The following is a 20,598-nucleotide window of genomic DNA, read 5'->3' on the forward strand; positions in this document are numbered from 1 at the left end:
TTTGATGAATATATTGATTAAAGACTTTGAATTCGATTTTAGAAAACCAATAAAGTTTAGATAAAAGTACTTGGTATTTGCTCAAAATTAATTTAGTGACAAGATACATAATGAATTAAGCACTTATTTACTTTAGTAAATCATCTATTCATTTAATCATAATGTTCTAAAAATAAATAAATAATATAAGATGCAAATTAAAACAATGATCACACTTAAGTTAAATAATAAAATAACAAAAATAGAAGAATAAGTAAGTTTTTTTTTGAAAGAAATGGGGTGCAGGAACGAAATGAAGGGTGAAGTCCAAATAAGAAAACCCCAAAGGTCCATGATATTAACTTCATGGATCCGGGTTGGTCGGAGGCCCAAACCCTAACCGAAAATAAGTAAGAGAGAGAAGGGAGGAGGTGGCCTTGAATTCTCCCATGATGACATGCGCAGCACGCGGATCAATGGCCATAAAGAAAAGAAATTTGATAAATTCACAGGGGAAGTGTGTAGCTGTTATTGGGAATATGAAGGGATAGCTGTCATCAAATTAACTTTTAATTAATGTAATTAAAATCCCACTTTAACAGTCAAACAACCGGATTGCACACCCACCCCTCTATCCTCTTTGTTCGTTCTTATTCTTGGTTTACCCTTCCTCTTTTCTCCACCGTTTTAACACTCTGTTTTTTTGAAAGGAAGGATAACATACAAACCCTTACATCCGAACACACCCAAAACAAATCAACAATTTAGACCAAACAAACATTACAGTAATGCAAATCAAAAAACCTAGCCATGGTACTTGTTTATGTCTACCAAATCGAAAACAATTCTCAGTGATATACCGAAGGGTCATAGTCCAACGATGCTCAACATAAAAGCAAAATCATGGAAGGGGTATAGAATTTACAAAATCGGCGAATCAGAACGTCCGACTTCCGTCGATGTCGCTCAAGTTCTTCCGGCGAGTATTCTGACCGCAACTAATCGTCTAAATGAGGTATGGCTTCTCTTCACGGTTTGGCTTTTCACTTTTCTTCGTCTACTCCATCCTCGTTAAGATGCTCTGTTCAACCGAGTCTTTCATTATCACTTTTACTGATGAGTTTTAAGTTTGTTTTCCTCAGAGCTTCAATACAAGACTCTAAAAGAACTTGACTCAAATCTTTTTGGTGATGGTGAGGGTATTAATTTAAGCAGGGTAACGACGCTTAATTCCTCCTCTTTTACGCCACGTCTTGGCTGTAAATCGAGTCAAATTTTGTAGACTTGAGGCTTAGCTCAGATTAGTTGAGCTTCAGTGTGAAAGCTCAACAACCTTTGGAAAATAGAGCTATGAGTGAAGTCTGGGATAAATTCTGCAGAGTAACAATAGGGTTCCTCTCCCTTTTCCAATGATCGAAGGCCTCTTATATAGAGAGGAGATAAAATGGTCCCTCATTCATCCGCTGGCAGGAGAGAAACGCGTCAGTCCGTTAGAATAAAATCCTCCCCCAGATTTTGTGTGGTCCTCATATCAATTTGTTGGTTAAAAGGTCTCTCCAGGTAAGTGGTCCCTCTTATGGAATCTTTTGTTAAGTTATTACCGCAGTGAATTCAACTCTCCCTTTTTATTGTTATGTAACATTCTTTGTCCAATCATGTATTACTGAATGGATTAATCATGTACGGTTTTTTTTACAGTTCATTTGCTCAGGGTATGGTGTGTTTGCTTGCGTGGGCTCTACCATTGGCATCTTGGTATTTTAGCGGCTTGCCTTCCCTTGAGTATTTGGCTATGGATGTTTAGGTAATGAATTGGAAATTTGTTGTAAGTATGCCTTCCATAGTTCATGAATATTGGTTCAATTGGGCTTTAGAATTCCTAGGAAATGGTCGGAATTGTTTTGTTGATCTTTTTGATGGCATACCCTAAATCTGATATGCAAAAGGTCCTTATGCAATGCCTTGATTGGAGCAGCTTGTGATACTCGCATTTATTCTGATTAACACGATCATCCGCATGATGCAGTCCTTCTTTCGGCTTATCAGAAATCAGTGAAGCTGACTTAGAGAGATGAACTGTGCCTCGTGTACTTTGGAGTATAGCCGACCATAATGCGGTTCATTACTCGGGAAGCACGAAATTCTGTAGCAATAAACATCCACAAGTGTTTCATCAGGTGCAGGTTTTGACTTCTAAATATTTTCCATTACGAGTATGAGACCCTGTCAAACACAATATCCACAACTGACTACTGTGAGCCGCAGACCACCATTGAGTATGTATTTAACACTTGGTTGTCTTTGGTAGCAGGGTTGTTGTTTCAAAAATGATACACTTGCTTTTGAGTTGATACGCAGATGTTGACCTTGTCATTACCGCAGGGCATTGATGGGGGTTGGTTGATTCCTGCAGGTCTGCGTGAATCGCTTGATATTCTACATATCTGAGGCGTGGCAGTGTGACCTTCGTGGCTCGGCAAGTCAATACGCGATTGATCCAATACCAACTATGCTTTTTGGTTTGCTATAAACAATTCAAATTATATTTGCACCTTCTTTGGTTAGAGTCCAGTTTGAAACTCCCTTTCATACTCTCCATTCATGTTATGGTATATAACAGTACTGTTTGAAAATGTGCGATTGGTTCCAGTCACCTTGTAATGCCAAAGACTTGGTTTTCTTTGCAGGTTATATGCACGTTGGTTCGACACAAACGAGGAGATAATTGGTAAGTGACTTGCATACTTGGAAATGGCTCCAATGCAATATTGACATCGCTAATACGTATCGTTGATTTTTAATCATGTGCACATGTTGCTTTTGCAGGTTGCACTTTTGGTCGTCTTGCTGATATGAAGCAGCTTGAAGTTTGGTTTTTGGACGTCATGAACTGTTTGTTGAATTACCTTGTTGTAAATAAAGCTTGGCTGCTTTCTGCTATCTTGGACGAGAGTATCTGATCTTGAAGCCAACAATTTCTGGATATGATCCATGGCTGCAAATTTAAAACCAAATATATTCTTTCCAAACTTTGACTCGTTCATAGATAATGTCACCGAAAGTCGTTAAAACAGGTCCAGCAGCTGGTGTTGCAAGCCACTGAATGTAATGTGGTCGGTTATTCGCGGCTGCCCCTTTAGTTTAGAAGTTTAATTCTTTCACTTGGCTTGACTGTAATGTAATTTAGAAACTAGGACTGCTTATGATCGTCTGTATGATGTGTTTCCAATAATGACACTTAAAACAAGTATGTATGTTACACCCAGAATTTTGTTCAGATAATGTGATTCCAAACCGATACTCTTAACCCATACAATGTTGTATTCTTAAATCCATGGAAAGAGCGGCTTGCTCCTTGTTTGTTCACTCTGCCCGTGCTTTGGCAACTTTCTTGTAGATTATGTACTCATGGAAATAGACAAAAGTGACCACATTTTGTAATGGTTTGAAATGTATCGATTGTAATTGAAGCAGGTGTTTATGTATGTTGTATTTGTAAATGAAAGGATGATTTGGTAAATGACCCATGTTTATTTTGAAATCCCCAACATTTAGTTCCAATGTGAAATACTAGTGGACCAAGGACGGATTATGAAGGGGTGAGAAGAGGAATTATGGTTCTTGAGTTGTAACATAATTAAGTCATACTGGACAAAAATGGGTTTCATGAAATACATGTTTCTATGTAGTACGGAAATGACATAATAGTGATAAGAAACTAAGGTAAGGTATTCTCGTGATGAAATGTATGTCATGCTGTGCATATGATGCTAAATTAAAAATGAAATTAATTCTACGAAAATTTAAATATGCCCTGACAAAATTGGGGTATGACACCATGTGTTATGGTCAGTTATATCAGCAAGGGATGAAGAAAGCCTTGGATAGACACGAAGCAGACCTGTTGATGACCTCGTGCTCAAGAAAGTCTTGTCTTTCACACCCGATTTTAGGGGCAAGTGGACTCCAAACTATGAAGGTCCATATGTTGTTAAGAGAGCCTTTTTAGGCGGTGCTTTGTTACTTACAACTATGGATGGGGAGGATCTCACTCGTCCTGTGAATTCAGATGCAGTCAAGAAATACTTCGCCTAAAATAAAAATAGAATAGCTCGCTAAGTTGAAAATTCGAAAAGGCGGCTTAGGCAAAAAATGAGCGTCTCGGTGGATTGAAAACCCGAAAGGGCGGTCCAGGCAAAAGTTAGAGACATGAAATAAATTTGAGCAAATGTTTGCATGTTTTAATTGATAAATATCATTGTTTTAAACAAATAAAGTTTTATAAACTATTTTAAACAAAATGAACATTCACAATGACTGAAAGGATAGTCGGAACGTCTTCGGTGCTCTCCCAAGGATAGTACGATCTCCAAAAGGTAAGACATTGGTTCGCGTTCTGGCATGTTTATATCCTTTTCATCAGCGTTCATGTTGTCTCCTGAACAAGAAGTGTCTAGAGGAGTTGGTGGATAGTTTGTTTCTCTTTTCATCCCCAGCATGTCACGTATTGACGGAGGATCCATTTCTGTTTCCCTCAGCCAAGACATGTTTCCTTTGAGGGTTGCCTACACTTTATCCCCGACAGGTTTGCCCGACCCGAGTTTGATTTTTTGTATCCCCTCTGTGGTTGAAGATTTCTTCTAATTGAGAGATACTGAGGAAAATGTGTTGCTTCCTTCCCAAATGGAGCAAATTGTTCTTTCTCCCCTTAGCAGAGACGTCTCTCCAGCAGTTAGAAGGGAATATTTTGATTGATGGGTATCTGTTCGGTGTTGAGCCCCCACGGAATTTTATATCTTGCCTTGATAAGTTCCCCAGTAGAGTTTCTTCTACGGAGGATCTTATCGATTTTCAGCCACCTGTTCCCAAGAATGGATGAGAAGTTTGTGGAAGTTGGAAGTTGTAACCTTGCTTATCCCCAGCGGTGATCGATGTCTTCCCGTATTAAATACATCCTTACCAGAACTGGATTCTCCTGAAGGCTTTGCCCTTCATTTTGGGATGTTGTGTCGGGTGTCTGTTCATGATTCTCAGACTTGTTTGTGTTAGATATGTCTGTTTGTCAGCATTAATCATACACAAATCATGCATATACATTCATAATCATGGCATTCAGATATTCATGATTGCATTCTTTGCCATATATCTTTGTTTGTTATTTTCTTCTGTTGGTGAAATGTTCTTCCCCAAGCAGATGTTTGCATCTAATCTCTCCATTTAGAGTCAGCCTCATAGGCAGAAAGTGTTTATCTTTCCTCCTTTGTTCCCCACTGAGTTAAGTCCTCGTGGATGATCATTGTTTCAGTTTCCTCCCCAGTTGCGTATTGGGATGGAATTACTCCCCTGATTTATATCCTCATTGGGTTGAGTCTTGTTTAATCGTGTCTTTCTAGTTTGTTCCTAGATTGACTCCTTTCCCCTGCAGTTTCCTGTGGTCTAGTTGCTCAATTGCTCAGTAACCAGTAATTGTTCATCCTTTTCCCCAGTGGATCTTGTGGCCTTCTACCCAGTAACTAGTAGTTGTAAGTCCTATTTCTGTGGTTTTCTACCCAGTAACCGGTAGATGTAATCCCCTATTTGTTGGTTATCTTTACCCAATAATCGGTATTGATACTCCTTAATTTTGAGTATACCTCCCAGTAACCGATGATATATCTCTTGGATGATTGCTTTTATTAGGAAATTTACCCCTTTGCGAGTCATCTTTCATTTACCCTAGTTTGGTAATGATTGTTTCTCCTTCTAATTGGTTGTCATTTTATACCCAGTAACCGGTATCCCGATGTCTTTTCTTTGCGGTCGATTTATCCTTTATTAACCCAATAACCGGTTGTGGATAATCTTCCATGCGAGTATGTTATCTATGTTATGACGGTAATAGATAATATATCTCATGCGCTCTTCAGTCGAAGTCTTTTTTCTTCCCCAGTTGAGTAAGATTCGTATTTCCTTGTGGAATCAAATGTCCATCTTGTAAGTCGAGTTTGCTTTTTAAGCCCTCCTTTCGGATGGTGAGTGTTTTGGATATGTTCCCAATTCACGCCTGGTTGGTCCCCTATTATATGCCCAGTAACCGGTATCCCTGGTGTTCCTTCCTTCTGCTCCCTATTATGACTTTTTTGTCCCCTGTGGATTCATGTTTTCCTAAGTTGAGATGTGCCTTTCTGGTCCTCCTCAAATGTTTTGGATGATTGATATCTTTCACCCTTATACCGGTCTTAGATATTCTTTCTCCCTGAGCTTGTTATTCTCTCACCCAATAACCGGTGTTTTGGTGACATGTCTCTCTTTGAGTTTATTACCCAGTAGCCGGTAATATCTCGTTATTCTCTTCTTCAGCTGAGTCCTTTATGGACATCCCCATCTGAGTCCGGATTTTTATCCGAAGTATCCTTTATGGATAGTTTAACGATATTGGCATCCTTGCGTCAGCTCGAGTATTTCCACCGATTTATTTTCGTGGAATCCCTTCTTGTCTCCCAACAAGTTTTCAAGTTGTGACTTGCTCACGCATTTTTACTTTTCCCCTAGAGTCTCTGTCTCCCTATTGAGTCTGTTACTCCTATGGACTTTTTAGTCTATCCCTATTTCTTTTCCTTCGGGGCAATCATTCACCATGAAGATTTTATTTTGCATGCATACATTTGCATCATGAGGTCTCTTAGGGACCAAAATTTGTCTCTTTGTTATTATTTAAGCCCATTCCACCGCGTCTAGACGAAGATTTTAACCTTCATATCTCCGGCTAGAATGACCTTACATAGGGGCATCTGTGAGACCCTAATTTTGACCCTAAGATCCCTCATGGAATCATATCATTGCTCATTGTATTGCCTCAAGGATCATAGCATGTTTGGCTCCTTAACCCTAGGTTTGGGACTTGTGTGAGTGGTTTGAGACCACCAAGCATACTTGTATTGCATATTATTGCTTTTATTATTTTTTTACTAACCAAAAGCACAAAAATATGTCACTAACTCTTTTTGTTTTGAAGCTCAAGTAATCATGTGCTCCACAATGCTCCTAGGAGGCTCCTAAGCCCAATGCATTGGCTAGATGAAGATGAGAAAAAGCATGGGAATGGTCCACAAAGTTCCTAATCATCATATATGTCTCCCAAGTATCTCAATTTGCCAATTTGATCAAGATAACCCAAAGGGCTTGAAGATTGTTTCCCAATGAAACCCTAATTCAGTTGTGCTCTAATTGTGCCTTGCCCATGAAGCAACCTCAACCTATGATCAAATTTAATAAAGGGAAGTTCTTTCATTCATCATTTTATGAATATACGAGCCTATGTTAGGCCCCTCAAACATTTATTCATCAAGATTGGAAATTTGACCTTGAAAAGTTGACCAGTCAAGTCATCTGACTAAATTGAAGATCACTGAGATACAACTTTTAATGTGTTTGTCAAATGAAGATGACCCCAAGAGCAACAATGTTCTTAATAACCATATGAACAACTTTCATGTTCATCAAAAATCCATTTGAAACTTGTAAGGTCATCATTCATTTCAAAACATTATAGGTCATTTTGAATGAAACCCTAATTTTGGGTCAACTTCCCAAGGACCTAACTTCATTAATTTTTATGATTTTGAGGTGATACCAAATGATTTGGAAATCTTAAGATGTCTACTTCAAATGTTATGTTGGACTAAATTTCATAATCCTAAAAGAAATACATGTGATAATACAAAACATTATAGGTCACTTTGGACCTAAGTCATTGAATTTGAAAAATGCCCAACTTCAAGTGCCCATAACTTTCTCATAAAAAATCCAGCTGATGCAAAATTTAAGTGTAAATGGATCATATTGAAAATATCTACAACTTTTATGTTGGAGGTTTTTTCATTTGAAGCTTGCATCATTGAAACAGAAGGGCTTGAAGAGGCTTGCTTATGGTGAAAATTTTCAAAGGGTGACCTAGACATGTTTTGTGCCCAAACTTTCACAGCCAGATTTCACCAATTTCTAAATGCCAAATGAATTTTTGACCAACATGACTTTTGTTCCTTATTTCAAGAGCTTTCCAACCATTACTCACATTACTTTTTGTGAGTTTCCATATGTGAGGTTCGAAGAGTTGTTTCTTTAGGTCCATTTTAGCATTTCATGATAAAACTTGATGTGCAAGCTTGTGAAGATCATTATGCACGTCCAATTCATTTCCAGTTGACCTCAGCTTGGTGTATCACCCATCATTGGGCCTTACATGCGCCTGTACAGGCCCATTCAAGGAGAATTCAAATCCCATGCACACGAGGGAACCATGCCTTGCAGCACATTTCAGCTATAAATAAGTGCTCATTCTCATTCATTTTTCAACCAAGTGGAGATTTGAATTGCTCCTAAATTGAAATCCCAACCCTCACTAAAGGAATTTTCAATTTTCTCTTTCTCTTTCAAGCTTGAAATTCAACATCATTAGTTGATTTTTAAAGCTCAATTCCTTAACCTATCATCACCATCATACTTCCAGAGCAAAAGCAGATCAAGATCTTGGAGAATTCGTGGCATTTAAAACTTCATTTCAGAGGTAGAACCTCAAACTTTTTTGATCTAGATCTTGCAATACAATGTGATTTTCTTTGGTTTATATGGTTTTCTGAAGTCCTCTCACTTGAGACAGACCAATGGTGGTCTTAATTGTTCAAATCGTGCCATTTCAGTTGACACACCATGATCTTCAAGCTCACATTTCTCTCTAAATAGGAAGAGTGAGAATGATCTATGGTTACAGTGGTGATGTACATCACCTAAGCTTCATTTTGATGTCCTTATATTTCATTTTCATTGCAATTTATTTTTTTGCGCGTGGTGGCCGGAAATGGTTAGATCACCGGAGAAGATGGTGGTTTCCACCACCATCACCATGTGTTTGAGTTTCAGCCCTTGGATCGTGCCTAAACGTTATAATCGTGGCCATCAATTGTGATTACTTGATTTAATGACATGTGTTGCGCGCTTGACTTAGGTCTACCTTGCATCCACGCCTCTGAGCCCTTGATGCCTTGCCACGTCAATTAATGAAATGATCTGATGGCTGGATTTTTCTATTTTTTTATTTTCTTTTAATTTCAGTTAATTCCTTTTATTTTCAAAAATTCATAAATATTTTATTTGAAGTCACAAAAATATGAGACCAATGCCAAAAATTTTCTTTAAAAATCTAGTTTCATATTTTGATTTTTAATTATTTTTATGACTTCATTTAATATTTTTTATGAATTATTTGGTTTTTAATAGTTTTAATTCATTTTAAAATACTTTTTAAAATAAATCCTCAAGAATCTCAATAAGTGCATCTTTGTCTTTCGACTCAAGTTGCAACTCCTCATGCTTTCGGTTCAAAGCATGGAACTGCTCACAAGTCTCTCTCTTGCTTCATCTTGGCAAGTTCGTCTTCCAACTCCTCTACTTCTTGGTTGGGGAGAGTTGATAGCTCAGCCACAACCACAGACATAGGTCTCTCACAAGCGTATGTCATCTTGAGCTCCAAACCTCTATTCTTCACCCAAATAGTGTAAGCTTCCAAAGCTACACAGTTGCATGGATCAAGTTCGAATCTTCCATTCCTATGCACAATGTGCCAAGCACGCACCATTCTACTCTTCAAATGTTGGGGATCTTTACCCTACTGATAGAATAGACCCTCTAACTGAACATTATTAGGCTTATCTCTCAAGGGGAACCCGAGTTGACGACATACCAATGTTGGGTTGTAGTTGATTCCTCCTTGCGTACCATTGAGAGGCACATTAGAGAACTCACCACAATTTTCAATAATATCCAAGCTACCCAGTGCAGAATCATACCAAACAATATCATCATTAGTGAGAGACATAAGTCTCTAGGACCACCGTAGACATTGTCGGTTCTCCAAGAAAGCAGGAGTCTGAGGCAAGTGAGAAATAAACCACTTGTACAAAAGAGGAACACAACACATAATAGTTCCACCACCTTTAAAATCCCTCAAATGCAAAGAGAAATACATGTCACCCAACAGAGTCGGAACAGGATTCCCAATCAAGAAAATTCTAATGGTGTTAATATCAACAAACCCGTCAATGATAGGGAACAAAGTTAGACCATATATGAGCAATACAAAGATAGCTTCAAAAGCATCCACGCTACCGGCTTGAGCAAAAACAGTAGCTATACCAATGAGAAACTCAGAAGTCAACCCAAGAATCCCTTCTTTCTTCACAAAATGAGCATCAATCTCATATTTCTTCAGATGAAGAGCTTCAGCTATGACATCAGATCTCGGGATCTCCTCCAGTCCATTAAAAGGTACCTTGTTAGACATGGGAATACCCAAGAGATGGGCACTCCTCCGACATGGGCACAAGCTAATAATCGGGAAAAGTGAAGCACCAATAAAGGGGGTCATATAACTGAACCAAAACACTAAGAAGTCCTTCGACCATATCAGTAGATAATACAGACAAGAGTTTCACATGATGTTGCTAGAAGTCCAAGGGATATAATACAAAGGATGAAAACTTCCTTAGCTCTTTCAAATCAGGACATCAAAAACTGTACTTCTTAGTGTTCCTTCGTCCACAATCCATGGTCTGAAAATATTTGTAAATAAGACCTTAGTTCCCTTGAAACTTATTTTTTTTATGACGAATGTTATGATGCGCATGTATGCATGAATGCAACAATCACAAACAAAGGATCACACACAAGGCAAACAAAAACAAAGGTCAAGGGATGGATTAAGTTATCATCAAGATCAATCATCCATTTTGGTGGATTATGGTCTTCACCTTATCAACACCCAAGGTCCATTGATATTGATGAGACTGATCGGATCAACCAAGAATCAAAGGGTTTGTTGTAAGTCACGAGCATGGAGTCAGGTTTAAGAACCATCCTAAAGGAATGTACTATGGGTGAAAACATGTGGATCATGTTCTAAAAAGTTCCCAGAGTCGTGATCCGATCTATCAGATACTATAGGTTAGGATGACCGACTCATCAACCCATAGTATTCTCAAGAGAAACTCGTCTGAGTGTAGTATCACGTAACAACTATTATCAAGTCTACACTTGAACAGTCTCCACACTACTTTCTAAATAGGCCAAGTTGTGTTAGATGATCAACGGTCCTCAGCTTCTCGGACCCCCAAATTAGAGAAAGTAATGCTTATCCACGACTTACTCGTGTGACATTAGTAACTCCAAAGAGGTCTCTACTGAGTGGGGGATCTCATGTCAACTTTTTTAGGACTACTCCTTCAAAGCCAACATGATTATACCACCCTCCTATCTTAGATTGCACTCAAGTTAGGGTTAGAACTTATCTCACCACACAAAGATCACCAAGCACAACAAACAGAGTATCACACCATAATATATATAAACAAATAATCAAATATACAAATATACACATACAAAAAAGTAGGATAAACCCATTGAGGACTACTCCCCAACAGAGTCGCCACTTAATTTTTTTAGAAGTAAAATTCATGACCATCAAGATATGGATAAACTTGACGTCTATAAAACCAGAGTTATCGCCGCACTTTTATTGCTTCTAAAGGAAAAGGGAAAGTACGAAAAAAACCCAAATATTAGAAGTTTTCTAATTAAAACTAATAAAATATCATAGATTACAGGTAAGGGGGTTGGTTACACAGAGGGAAGGTGTTAGCCCCTAAAGTGTCCTAGGTACTCCTAGGGAGCCCTTTTTTGTGTGCAAGTGTTTTTGGTCAAAATTATGTTTGATAAAAATATAGAGTGGGGGGATGAGAAAAGAATTCATTAATTATATTTTTGTGTTTGACAAGACCTTCGGTCTTATGCCTACGTACCAACATAAAAATGAGGGATTAAAACCTCGTAGTTCGTGGTAAAAATTTCAAAGAAGTTGGTGAATTAATTTTAATAAAAAGTTTAACAAAAGGCACAAAAGGCCAAAGATTTGAATGAGGTTATTAGTTCTTTCTTGTCTTTTTGAAATTATAGTCAATATGGTTAAGTTTAGTCACAAGTTTGATTTAAGAAAATTTTTGGAAATTCATTGGCATAAGGCCAAGGTTTCTAACCATTCAAACATGTCTAAGTTGAATAACACAAACAAAGAACGTTTTAAAAAGAGGGAGAGATTTTTAAATTAAAGAAGTGAGAGGAGATGAAGGGACTTTCCTAGGAAAAAATTAAAAGTTAAGGGTTGAAAAGATCTAACCAATGGGATGCAATCCAATAGACAAGAATGTCATGTAGAAACCCATTTTCCTTTGGAATTTTGCAAGCAACAAGCATAAGCAAACATCCAAGAAAATCATATGAAGACCAAGGCATCAAATAAAGATTACCATAACATCTAAGTAAGAACTCCAATAACTAGCAGTCTTCAATTCTTCCAATGTATCAGATGAAAATATCCCTTGGTCAACCCAGAAGCAATCACCAGACATCAACAATAATAACAGTATAACAATTAAGCTCCAAGACAAAGTGACAGATGAATCAAGGGCACTCAAGGTCTTGCATCAGATGAAAGGCACAATCAAGGATAGTTCAGTCTCAGATAGTGGCATTGGACAAGTCCTTAAAGCATAGGTGTAGCGGTAAATTCATGATTATTAAGCTATGGATAAACTTAACGTCAATTAAACCAGAGTCGCCACCGCGCTTTTATTGTTTCCAAGGAAAAAGGGAAAAGTACGAATAAAACCCAATGATAACAAGTTTTCAAATCAAAACTAATAAAATGACAGAGATTACAAGTAAGGGGGTTGGTTACACAGAGGGAAGGTGTTAGCACGCAAAGTGTCCTAGGTACTCCTAGGGAGCCCTTTTTTGTGTGTACATGTGTTTTGATATGAAAAGATGTTTGAAATAAATAGAGTGTGGGGATGAGAAAAGAATTCATTAATTATATTTTTGTGTTTGGCAACACCTTCAGACTTGTGCCTACGTTCCAACATAAAATGAGGGATCAAAACCTCGTAGTTTGTGGTAACAATTTCAAAGTGAGTGAGTTGATTTTAACAAAAGCTTAAGTTTGAAAGAGGCACAAATGGCCTAAAAGAGTTTGGATGAGTGTTAGTTCTTTCTGTATTTTGAAATTTTAAGTCAAGTATGGTTAAGTTCATTTACAAGTTTGATCAAGAAAAAGAGTTTGAAAACGCAATGACATAAGGCCAAAGTTTCTAATTTGCAAACAATTTATAGTTTAGAAATCACAATCAAAGAAGATTTTGAAAAGGGGGAGAGATTTGAAATTTAAGAAGTGGGAGGAGATGAAGAGACTAATCCTAAGCAAAAATTAAAAGTTAAGAGTTGAAAAGATCTGACCAATGGGATGCAATCCAATAGACAAGAATGTCATATAGAAACCCAATTTTCTCTTGACTTTAAAATCAAGCAATATCAATACACGCAATAGCAAGGTCAAGAGCAAGACATCAAATAAAGATAGCCACATCTAAGCTTAGCAACTCCATGATCCTCTTCATAAGCTTCCCCATGTATCAGATGACATACTCCTTAAATGGCTCAGAATAAGGCATTAGACACAAGTTCAAAGTAACAATTGCATTAGGACCATGTAGCAGATGAACTCAAAAGGGATCTCAATACTTGCTCCAGATGAAAGTTCAACTCTCAATGATTGGCTTCAGAATAGTTGGCATTGGCCAAGTCCTTTTTCATAGGGAATGTTGCCTAATTCAAAGTTCAATGTCTCAGATCATGTCCAACAGTCCACACAAACATTTTTTAATGTTTTTTTGTTGTTATAATGTACATTAAGGTCAAAAGACCACAAACACAAACAAAATACACAAACAAGTATATACAATAACACTATTATCACAAGATATGGCTCAAGTGAGCAAAGTGAAAATGACATTAAAGTAAACAACTTAAATGGTATGAATAATGGAAAATGATAAAGACTTGAATTTAAAGTGTAAAAAGTAAATGACTTGAAATTAAAAGTTAGTTAAATGTTAGTTGATTAGAAGTTAGTATTGCTTTTGCTTTTTTATTGTTTAAGTCATTATTTGGAGAACACTCAACCCTCTATTCACAATCATGAATCCTTGAACCAAGACATCTTCCAAAGGAAGGAAAAAAGGCCAAGTTTCCACACAATACCATGAAAGGGGGGAGACTTACAATCTCTCTTACTAGAATGCTATGCTTTTAGGTCAAAATTTAGCGTTATGTTAAGCAATCGTAATTGGACTTATGTAGAAGTCACAACTATTTGAGACTGGGAAATAGAAATTTTAATGTTAATGCATGTTAGAGATATGGTATTATGAACCATACTCCTAAAACATACCAGACTTAAAAGAAAATGGCAAGAGGGTGGATCTAATCTCATCCATACTTAAGTTGATTTTGCAATCAATTAGCCTTAGGATATAGAGATATCATAGGTCAATAAAATGGATGGGATAGAATGGGATTGAAGATGAAGAGGGAGGGGAAATGAGACAAACACAAATTGGTCATGGGAGGACTTTTATCACATTAAAATCATTCATTCATTTTGGGATATAAAATGTATATTTCATCAATCCCCTAAATCCAATGATTTTAATCCAACGGGTTCAAATCATCCTTGACCAAGGCCCAAACAACATAGTCAAACTCAACAAGTCAACCCAAATGGCTCAACACAATTTATTTACAATTACACAATTAAAAATCAATTAAAAAATTACATTAAATTAAATTATGGTTGGTCAAAACCCTAAAACCTCTTCAGAACACCGAATAAATGGCCATGAGATTTATCATAGGTCAAACACGGTCAAAGGACCTTGGAGAAAAAATTTCATTATTTTTGGAAGCTTAAAAGTATTTTTAAACAATTAGAAATATGCACAAAAATAATTAAATCATGAAAAGTATTAATATTGATCCAAAAAATAATTTTAATTCAGAAAATGAAAGAGAAAAATATTTGAAATTTTTTGGTGAAAGTCCCATATTTTTTGGATCAATATTAAAATTAATATGAATTAATGAAAATAATGCAATTCAAATAAAAATCAGAAAATTCAAAAAAGCGTGGACCACTTGATCTCCCTCATTAATTGAGGTGGCAGATCAAGTGGATCAGAGAGCGCTATCCATGGTGAGCCTTAGTCAATGTTCCACACGCGTGGTAATCAATTTGGAAGCTCAAGATTAAAACAAAATAAAAGGATCATGTGGTCAGGAGACATGCCAACACATCGCCGGAGCCAAAGCTCCGGTCTTCTTCTCCGGTGGACCTCATCGGACTAGTGTAACACCCCAAAATTTGCCCTCCTCATTCATGCATTCATTTAGCATTTCATATTGCATTTCATCATGTCAATCAGAATTAGATCCAAGAAAACTTTTTTTTTTTTTTTTAAAAACGAAAAATAAAATTAAAAAAAAAATAAATAAATAAAAAATAAAACAAAAAAAAAATAAAAATAAAAAATAAAAAATAATTTTTTACAAAAAAAAAATAAATAAATAAAAATAATAATTAAAAAAATAAATAAAATATAATAGAAAAAACTTGGACTTGAACCTCTCTCATTTGAGCCCACAAAGCCATGAAAATCAGGTTATAAAAGAGGGAGATCAGACAGAAAGAGGAATGGAAGCAAAATACTCTGAGGTTTCCTTGAAACAAAACCCTTGACAAAACCTGGAGAGAAACCTGACAGAGAACTCAGAGCAACCCCCAGGCAGCTCTGAAAAATTCAATCTGACTCACACACTTTCATCTCACGCAAACCCTAACATTGCCTTGCAAACCCAGCCGTGCCATTTGATTCAAACCGGTCTCTCCCATCAGGTTTGCCTCATTCCCATGATTTTATGCTCTTAATTTGGATCATCTGAATGTATGAGGTATGATGGATGAATTTCATTATGTTTTTGCCCACAGGTTTAATTATGCATGAATGGGTGAATCCTATGCCTTGAATGTTTAATCACATGATTTCTGAAATGTATGCCACAAGGTTTGAGGTTTCTGAAACCATACTGTTATCCATGAAAAAAATGCTTATCGTGTTTCACTAACCCTTTTGTTGAGTTTTTGTGAGGGCTCACAGACTCTTGCAGAGATGGTTTGCGTGGTTTTCCCACTTTATTTGTGGGATACCCCCTGGAGGTTCATTCCGATTACCTGTACTGACTCACCTTTCTTTGATGGCATTAGCTTGGGAGATCCCTGAGTTTCTTACTCCTTTAATTGCTGTTACTTCAGATCTTTATCCGTGTGGTACTTTTAGCTCTTTTCCGCATTTTATCGCTTTCTTAGTTGGAAGACCTCGATAGGAGGCATTTGTTTTCTTTTGTTTATTTACTTTTGAGCCCCTTGTTGGCACATTTACTTTATACATGTTTGTTTTGTATGTGTTCGTATCCCTACAGGTAGCGCGGTTCCTTCGTCAAGGACTGCCTTTTTGCCCTTGAGCATCCCAAACCCTAAAACCCAAAGCAACACGTTAACTCCTTCTACTACAGGCGAGTAAGTCTCCAAAGGTCGAGCATCCGGTAGATTGCGTAGTGACGTCGTTCGTCCAAAACCCAATCCATAACCCCATAGTTAGCCGAACTACGTTTTGCTCTGATTCTCAGGCCAGATGAGATACGTAGGCATAAGACGCGATGTCTTAGCAAGCACAATTACCCTTAACCCCTAGGTAGCCGAGCTACGAAGACTCTGATTCTCATATTCAGATGAGATACGTATGTAGTGGATGCGACATCCGCACGAGTCATTTTCATTTAACCCCCTTTTTTAGTAAATAACACATTAGATAAACCCACACCCTTTAGACAAGAACTACAAAAGTGGATCCCGTAGAGTACTACGGATGCGTAGGGGTGCTAATACCTTCCCTTCGCATAACCGACTCCCGAACCCAAGATTTGGTTGCAAGACCCCGTCTTGTCCTTTCCTTTTTCAGGTTTACTTCGAGCATTTCCTTTCCCTCCTTTGGGATGAATAACGCACGGTGGCGACTCTTCTGTCATTTTCTTTCGCCGGTTGTTTTTTCGCGCACTGTATTTTTCAGGTTGCTACAGCTGGCGACTCTGCTGGGGATTGAAAGAAGTTGACCTCTTGCTGGTCCATCTTCCCTAAGCGAGTCCCTCCTTGCTTGTGTGATTTCTTGTTTATTGGGTGTTCATGCTTTTGTACATTTATTTGCTTACCTGCTTGCATACATCTGTTGTATCTGTTGGATCTGTTTGTTTGTTTGTTGGGATGGGGTGTTCTATGAGATATAAGCCCATTACCCAGGCTTGAGTGTACACACAGGTTTTAGAGTGGATAATCATGAGGCTTGCGTGGCGTGTTGCTACGTTAAGTCGTTCGTGAAGAACCACACCCAGACGAGGTTTCTTTTGGATATATTATGTCTTACGGGTGTTCCGTAACGGCAGGATGTTCCTCTAGAAATCGTCGACTCTGGTGACCATTTCCCGAGAACTCAGTCGAGGCCTCTCCTCCGAGACGTGATTATATTAGCTCTGGTGGGTGCATTCTCGCTGCCCAATCCGAGGATCCCGAGACTGGGAACTTGCCATTAGGATGTCCTGTTGAGGGGAGTCAATGGAGGTCTTTTGTCCCGTAATAATACCAAACCTTCAGTGGTAAACGTATTATTCGCGACTGAAGGACTGAAGCTAACGAACTTCTGTTCTTAGAACCTACCAGTGAGGGGCGGGCTAAATTCAAGAAACCTTAACCTCCAACCAACCCGGTTTTCTGGAGCAGAGTTTTGGTCTTGTATTATATTCCTCAGTGAATTTCTCTCCAGACAGTGCAACCTGACAGATGTTCAAGCGGATCCATCAATTCTGATTGACATGTCTTTGCATTGTATAACATCATCTGCATATTTGCATCCAACATCTCATGCTTATTCATTTGCAGGGTATTCCCTTTCAAAACTGGGGTGCCTTAAAACTGAACAAGTAGTGCATCGCATACCATGCATATTAACCCTTGTCTATTTTGTCGGTGTCACCGCAGTGTCTAATGTTTGTTCCCTGTATCAGGCAGTTATTGGTCCCAAGCGAGTCCACAGGTACCCGACAAAGGAAAATCGTCCACAGCTAGCGATGGACCAAGTACAGAAAGAGTTGGCTGATATGCGTGAAAGGATGGATCAGTTCATGACATTGATGACTGGTATGGCAGAAGGCCAGGAAAAGCTGAGGCAATTGGTTGAGCAACCGAGACCCGATCCGGAGGTGGAGATACCAAATGCTGAGGGAAACCCTGGTAACCCTGGGAACACTGATAACCCTATGAACACTGGTAACGCGGGTAACGCAAATGCTGATGGAAACCCGGGTAATGTTGGCAAGACAGGGAATGTTGGAAATGGTATTGGCGGAAGGTACAATGTGAATCAAGGAATTCGGATTAACGGGCGTCCCGTTACTGAAGATTATCAGTATGATCAATTTTCTTTGCACGACGAGGCCCTCGAGACCACTCGCCGTATGGATGAGCTTGCTGAGAAGCTCAAATCTTTGGAGTCTCAAAATTCCTTAGGCTTTGATGTCACAAATCTTGGTCTGGTTCAGGGAGTAAGGATTCCTCACAAGTTCAAACCCCCTACTTTTGAGAAATACAATGGGGCTTCTTGCCCACGCACTCATCTCCAATCTTATCTGGGAAGGTTGGGAGCTCACACGGAAGATGAAAAGCTGTGGATGTACTATTTTGAAGACATCCTAACTGGAGCTTCTCGTGAATGGTATTCTCATTTGTCTCGTACTACCATCAAGAGCTGGAAAGACTTGGCAGAGGCTTTTGTCAAGCAATATCAATACAACTTGGACATGGCTCCAAATCGGAACTTGTTGCAAGGTATGTCTCAGACTGCCAAGGAAACCTTTAGAGAGCATGCTCAGCGTTGGAGACAGATTGTTGCGTCCGTCCAACCCCCTATGTCTGAAAGGGAGATGGCGGACATGTTCATGAACACTCTTCAAGGCAATTATATTGAGAGATTGGCTGCTTGCCCGTCAATCAGCTTTGCAGAGATAGTAATTGCTGGAGAAAGAATCGAGAGTCTGTTGAAGATGGGCCGAATTCAAGACAATAGTGCTTCCAACTCATCAGGTCCCAAGAGACCGTTTGCTGGTAACGGTCAGCGAAGAAAAGAAGGCGAGGCAAGCGTTGTGTATGCCGGCAGAGGCAGGGGTAGAGGATGCCCTAATTATTATCAAGATCAAGTGGCCGCAGTCACTATTCCAACACCTGTTCCTCAACCGCAATATCATCCGCAAAAACAACCCAGGTACAACAATCAACAACAAGGAGGTAATCCGGGTCAGCAGAGACACTATCAACAACGTCCAAGGCAGACGGACCGGGTCATCGAGTCAATCCCAATGCCTTATTCAGTATTACTTCCCAAGCTGATTGACATGAATCTGGTTACATTGAGAACTCTGGCCCCACCAATCGATCCCAATAATTTGCCTAGAGGTTATGATGTCAACGCCAGATGTTCTTTTCACTCCAACGCACCTGGCCATACTACAGATAATTGCAAGGCTCTCCAGTTAAAGGTACAAGATTTGAGAGATGCCAGGCTATCAATTTTGCTCTGGTGCCTAATGTTATCCAGAACCCGATGCCGGCTCACGGCGGGCAGAGGATTAATGATGTTGATAGTGGGGAAACTTTGAATTTGGTTTCTGATGTGACTAAGGTGAAGACTTCGCTATCGGTGGTTAAAGACCGACTTCTGAAAGGACAGTTTTTCCCGGGATGTGGGGAAGAATGCAGAAATTGTCAAGCTGCCGAAAACGGATGTGACAGTTTGAGAAGGGGTATTCAGCAACTGATAGATGAAGGTTGTCTTCAGTTCGATCAGGCCCGTCCAATGAAGAATGATGTATCGACGGTGACATTTTATTTCACTCCTGAAGAAATATGTCTTCCCAAGAGACTCGCTCCGACAACAATATATTTCCCAGAAAGTACAGAACCAGCAGCGGTGAACATCGAAAGTTCAGCACCAGTTGCAATTTACTCTGACAGCCCTCAACCGACTTTGGTTGGTCCGATCACCATCACAATACCAGGACCCGTTCCGTATGAGCAAGACAGTGCTATCTCGTGGCACTATGGGGCTGATATCTACTGCCAGGGGCAGAAAGTTAACGAAGAAGACATTGACATTGGTAGCTCCGCTGTAGACAATGTTGGAGGGGTTGGTGAAGTCGAGGCAGCTGCCAAGGCTAAAGGGAAACAGATGGCCGCCGAAGAGGTTACTACTGAGGAAGATCCTCCTAAGACCGCATTCGAGAAGAAGTGGATAAGTTTATGAGGATTATCAAGAAAAGTTACTACAAGGTAGTCGACCAGCTAAATCAGACACCCTCAAAGATCTTCATTCTCTCACTATTGCTGTGCTCTGAGGCGCACAGAGCAACCTTGTTGAAAGTACTGAATATGGCCTATGTTCCCCCAGAGATAACTGTTAACCAGCTGGAGTCGGTAGTTTCCAATGTAAACGCTAGCCGGGGGCTAGGTTTCACCGATAATGACCTGACATCTGAGGGCGGGAATCACAACAAAGCCTTGCATATCACAATGGAGTGCAAAGGGGTGGTGCTTTCCCA

General features: G+C 39.0%; 1 long non-coding RNA gene across 6 annotated transcripts; it reads left to right on the forward strand.

Moving 5' to 3' along the window:
* The first annotated feature begins 317 nt into the window (after positions 1-317).
* On the forward strand, positions 318-3,286 carry LOC127106234 (uncharacterized). 6 transcript variants are annotated; one of them, XR_007795315.1, is made up of 6 exons: positions 318-994; positions 1,122-1,539; positions 1,678-1,783; positions 2,006-2,255; positions 2,362-2,707; positions 2,806-3,286. It is a non-coding gene; the product is annotated as an uncharacterized LOC127106234 (long non-coding RNA). The 6 variants fall into 6 exon arrangements; XR_007795316.1 differs by having other exon boundaries at positions 2,393-2,707; XR_007795318.1 differs by having other exon boundaries at positions 2,006-2,156; positions 2,291-2,707.
* The last annotated feature ends 17,312 nt before the right edge of the window (positions 3,287-20,598 follow it).

Source organism: Lathyrus oleraceus, chromosome 7 (assembly GCF_024323335.1).
Source record: "Lathyrus oleraceus cultivar Zhongwan6 chromosome 7, CAAS_Psat_ZW6_1.0, whole genome shotgun sequence".
Classification (NCBI taxonomy): Eukaryota; Viridiplantae; Streptophyta; class Magnoliopsida; order Fabales; family Fabaceae; genus Lathyrus; species Lathyrus oleraceus.